Source organism: Callospermophilus lateralis, chromosome 11 (assembly GCF_048772815.1).
Source record: "Callospermophilus lateralis isolate mCalLat2 chromosome 11, mCalLat2.hap1, whole genome shotgun sequence".
Classification (NCBI taxonomy): Eukaryota; Metazoa; Chordata; class Mammalia; order Rodentia; family Sciuridae; genus Callospermophilus; species Callospermophilus lateralis.
Window position 1 is genome coordinate 106,442,796 of NC_135315.1, and position 6,107 is coordinate 106,448,902.

Consider the following 6,107-nt stretch of genomic DNA (forward strand, 5'->3'; position numbering starts at 1 on the left):
CAATTGCTAAGCTATGGAACCATCATAAGTGTCCTTCAAATGATGAATGGATAAATAAATTACGTTATATATAAAAAATGAAATATTACTCATCCATTAAAAAAAGAATGACTTTGTGATATTTTCCAGTAAATGGATAGATCTGGAAACTGTCATGCTAATGAAATAAGCCAGTCTCAAAAACTAAAGGCTGAATGTTCACTCTGATATGTGGATGCTAAACCCAACAAGGTCAGGGAGGGGAAGAATAGAAGTAAAGGGGATTAGACAAAGGGGAAGGAAGGGAAAGGAAAAGGGTAGGAATAAGAAAGACGGTACAATGTATCTGATATAACTTTCTTATGTACATATATAAATATACTACAGTGAAACTCCATGTTATATACAACTATAAGAATGGGATCCTAATTAGAATAAGTTACACTCCATGTGTATATGTTAAAATACACTCTATGTGTGTATCTAAAAAAGAACAAATAAAAAAGAAAAAAATGGCAGAAGTAATGATGTTTTTAATTTAATCTTATCCAAATGCTCCATTTGATTCATGACCAAACCAGAAACCAAAGAAATTAAATGATTTTCCCATTTCCATACATATAATTGGTGGCAGAGAATGGCATGCAAGAGTGTCATTATATAACTCACAAAAAAAGTATTTGCAAGGGTGTTGAACTTGTATATTTTTAAGCAATTTTAAAACATGAGTTTGCATTTATTCTATAAAGATTTCTGTAGTTAACATCATATATGATTTAGGAAGACAAAAGGGGTTTCCTCCACACTCAAAATCAAAGCCAAAAGACAGACTCATCCATCTCACCATTTCCTTTAACACAGTTGCCCAAATACTCATACTTTCAATGAGTACATACAAATATATTAGCAAGTGTACTAACTGAAAAGGAAAAAAAAAAGAAAATCTTTTAAAAGATATTTGAAAGTCAAAATAATAGGATGTTGGAATGAAGTAAGAACACATTTTATCCTAAACGATTTGACTCTCAAATAACCTGCCCATTTAGTTGGTATGTTTGTTTAGGATATTTGAGTCTGGAACTGTTTGTCAGTATTCCTTAATGAAGATTTAGACAATCATAGTAATTACAGATGAGCTGAACTTCAAGATCTGCCTTGATTTAGTTTTCGTGTTTTCTTATATTTAAATATAGGGTAGGCATTTTGGTGGGATTATCACAAAAGTGGTACTATGTTCTTTTTTCACCTTGATAATGAGCACTAAATATCATTTTCTGTTTTTACATATTATATTCATTTTGTTCAACATAAATCTTCTCTACTGGAAAGTTTGGTGTCTTCCCCTTGTAATTAATACATATTTTCATAAGAAACAACAATGTAAGCATTGTACTTCTTATTTTTTATTCCATCAATGAATCAATAATTTATATCTTCATGAGTTGTTTCTTATCTTCTTCAATGGGTTATGATTCATGACTAATATTATTTATTTTGATGTTCAAACACTATAGAGTTGCTTTTAAGTACAAGTTGCCTTCATTCTTTGACAATCTATTTGCTTTCTGATAAAAGATGAATGAGATTTGTATAAACCCTGATCTTCTTGTGGACTCATCCTCAAAAATCAAGCTACTAGGGACACTCTCATTAAATAGAACTAAGGTTTATTTTTGTGTACATATACCATACATGGGTATTATATATATGTTTGTATATATATATATATATATATATATATATATATATATATATATATGTACATATGTTAAAATGAATTCATTCTAGTGCCTCTAATTGTTGTTCAATAACACAGTTTTATTCATTTCCTTACTTCTGTGACAGAAAGAATATTTGCTGAAATGATCCTTACATAGTGTATTTACTTTTTAATTAGTCCTCCTTTCTATCACAAATATCCCCTCTCTGCCACCATCATCTCTCAGGTGACCGCATCTACCTCCCTGCTTCAGTACCTCATACTGAGCCCCCTGTGCATGAATTCCCTCCTCATTCTGCTAACTCTTACTCTCACACTGCCACTGCACTGTGCATATGACCATCTTCTTCCACATCTTACTGTGCCTTTAGCAATCCGACTCTCTAAACTCTAACTTTATCCATCTCTGAGATGCCACATCTGACTGCCATCTATAAAAATGACTACTTACTCAGATTTGGTTCTGAAAACTTATTCTATAGAATGGAGGTTCTTTGAGCCCTGAAAATGTCTAGCATAATTTGCCCTTAATATACTTAAAAATGTAACACTCAGGAAAGAAAGGAGAAGAGGAAAGAAGGGATTGTGGAATTATTCAGACAACACGATTACCTATGTAGAAAAAAAATATGTATAAAATTTTAAAGATTATAGATAATTGAATTAAGGTCACATTATGCAAGGTCAAACAAAAAATAATTATATATTCCCATGAACTAGTATCATATACTTGAAAATTGTCTCTAAACTATAGAACATTTTACCATAGCACTAATACCACAAAATACTTTGGGAAACTGTATTGAGATACATTTAAGATCCTTACACTAAAATCTAAAAAATATTGTTAAATGAAATTCTAAAGAGATGGAAACATATAATCTGTTCAGTGATTTGAAAACTCGATGTTAAGGTATGGTGTGGACTTAACTTGTATTCACCCCCCAAAAGTTTATGTTGACACCCTAGCTGCATTTGCAGATGGGCCCTCTGAGGAAATGATGAAGGTCAAATGAGACCATAAGAGTGAGACCCTGACCCTTAGGATTTATGTCATTATAAGCAGAGACACTTTTCTTTTTCTCTCTTTTTTTCAGTTCCACACCATTTTATCCATTCACTCACAAGAAAGAAAAGACACGTTAAGTATTTGTTTGCAAGTCAGGAAGACAGCCTTCAATAGAAACCAACCTTGCATACCTATGTCTAAGACTTCTAGCCTTCAGAACAATGAGAAAATAAATTTCTGTTTTTTTAAACAACTTAATCCATGATAGTTTCATTTTAGGAGTCCAAGCACGGTACCTGAATATGCTAGTTTTCTCCAACCTCACTTACAAATAAAACCTCAATAAAATAAAAATAATATCCCTGAATGTTTTTTTATATATATATTTAAAGTTTTTATGGAATTGCAAAGAACATAGAATTAAAAAAAAAAAACTTAGGAGAAAATTACATTTGGTGTACTTACTGGATTTCAAAACTTGGTTTGAAGCTATAGTAATCAGGGTAATGTGATATTGGCATAACAATCTATAAATAAATCAATGAACCAGAATTGATCACTCATAATTAGACCCCAGTGTACATGGTCAATGGATTTGTGACTGATGCATGACAACATCTCAATATGAACAGAAAAGATTTTTTTTCACAAATTATGCTAGAACAGCTAACTATATAGAAAAAATATTCATATATTATACACAAAAATATTCAAATATTTATATGGGATATGTAAAACTGTAAATTTGCTTAGAAGCAAATATAGGTAATTAAAGATTTGTAAGATAACCCCCCAAAAGGCAAAAATGCACCAATCATAAAAAGTACAAAAAGTATACACTTGGACTTCATTGAAATATAAACCTTTCCCTCGAACATAAAGAAAATGAATATGCCAGTGAAAGATTAAAGGAAAAGCCACTAACAATAACTTTACATCTGACACAGAATAAGCAAATTTCTCTGACTCCATGATAAATTTCCTGCAACATAGCACCATATTTGCCCTGACCTTAGAAATACATTGTACAAAATAATATATACAATTGGTCATTAAGCCATTTTCTTGGGCCATATTTGGTATTTTGAACATCTTTAGTTATAAGGGAAATGAAAATTAAACAACATTGAAATATCAATACACACCTCTTGGATAAACTCAATCTGAAATCCAAAAAACACCAGTGAATTCTCTGCTTCCTGATGGCCATGTCCTGAGCTACTTTCCTCTACCATGCCCTTCCACCATGATATTCTGGCTCATCTCAGGCCAAGAGTAAGTCAGTTGTCTATAGATTGAGACCTCTGAAGCTGAGATTTCAGCAATAGTGTCTTCCTATGTCCTATCTCTTCTTTTGGATCAAGGCAAGAGCACATGCTCAGGAGAGGAAATCCTGCTGCAGACATACCTTCATTCCTGAGTTCATTGTTGCAACTGTTCAGTGTCCACATTATGAAATCATCTAAGTGTCCATCAGTGGATGAGCAGATGAAGGAAATGTACATATGCACAATGGATTATCATTTAGACATAAAAAAGACAAAATACTGTCATTTGTGATAACGTGGGTGAAAATAGAAATCTTCAAGTTTAGTGAAAGAAGTCAGGGACAGGAAGACTAAATACTACACTATCCCACTCATGTGGAAGATTTTCAAAAAGCAGATCTCATAGAAAAAGAGAGTATAAACGTGGATGTGTAACCAATGTGAATCTGCAATCTGCATACGTGGTAAAAATGGGAGTTAATAACCCACTTGAATCAAATGTATGAAATATGATATGTCAAGAGCATTGTAATGTTTTGGACAACCAATAAAAAAAGAAAAAGAAAAAGAGAGTAGAATAGTAGTCACTAGAGGTAGAGGAAGGCTGGAGGAAAATGAGACAGGGAAGAGTTTGATCAAGAGATACAAAGTTACAAGTGCAGAAATAATTTCTGATACTCTACTGCAGAGTACAGTGGCTGTACTTAACAATAAGAGGTTATGTAATACAAGTAGGAGAGAGGATTTCAAATGTTTTCTCACAAAGAAATGATAAATGTACAAGCTGACAGATATGCTGAAGCCCCTGATTTGATCAATATATAATGAATACATGTTCAGATGCTCTATATTGAAACCCATAAGTTTGTACAATTATTATATGTCAATTAAAAATTAAAAGCATTTAAAAATTTTAAAAGTCAGTGAAATTCATTGCATTAAGCCATAGGCATTCTCATACATTAATAAAGATCATGTAAAATTTTATATTCATCTATTTCAGAAAATTAGAATGTTCTCATTAAGGTAATTATATACCTTGTACAAGATGCAAAATTTGACTTCTAGTAATTTGGGGATAAAGGAAAATATATAGACACAAAAGGACATAAAATGCACATCAATGGAGTTGGGATAATACAGTATAGTTGCTCTCCACAATAAATAGAAATGACCACTGACAAATGTAATAGATATCCTCAAAATATGATGATGAGAAGAAGAAGCAATATAAGAAATAGTAGGTGCTTCTTAAGTCCTTTCATAGAAAATTATAAAGAAATTATATTAATTTTTTGAGTTTTTAATTTTGATTTGATAAAATTTTACTGTATACACTGTTAATGTATATGCAAATTTGGAACAACTATAACTTTTAAAATTTGTTCTAATTAGCTATACATGAGAGTGGAGTGCATTTTTTGAGAGCATAACTTCTCATTCCTCTAGCTGTACATGGAAGAAGTCAAGCCAGTAGTGTAAATATACATGTATGTAGGGTAATAATGTCTGCCTCATCAACCATCCTTCCCATCCCTAACACTCCACCCTTTCCCTCACTCCCCTCTGCATAATCCAAAGTTTTTAAATTCTTCCTATCCCCCCCAAATATGGATCAGTATCCACTCATCAGAGAAAACATTTCACCTTTGGTGTTTGGGGATTGGCTTATTTCACATAGCATTACATTCTCTAGCTCTATACATTTACTTGCAAATGCCATAATTTCATTTTTCTTTAAGGCTGAGTACTTCATTGTACTTTTCTTTATCCATTTACCTGTTGAAGGGCATCTAGGTTGGTTCCACAGTTTAGCTATTGTGAACTGGGCTGCTATTAACATTGATGTGGCTATGTCACTGTATTGTACTGATTTAAAGTCCCTAGGGTATAAAGGAATGATTGGAATAGCTGGGTCAAATGGTGGTTCCCTCATTCCCAGTTTTCTGAGGAATCTCCATACTGCTTTCCAGAGTGGTTGCACCAATTTGCAGTACCACCAGCAATGTATGAATGTACCTTTTCCCCTGACATCCTCACCAATTCTTATTATTGCTTGTATACTTGATAATTGTCATTCTGATTATAGTGAGATGAAATTCTAGAGTAGTTTTGATTTGCACTTCTCTAA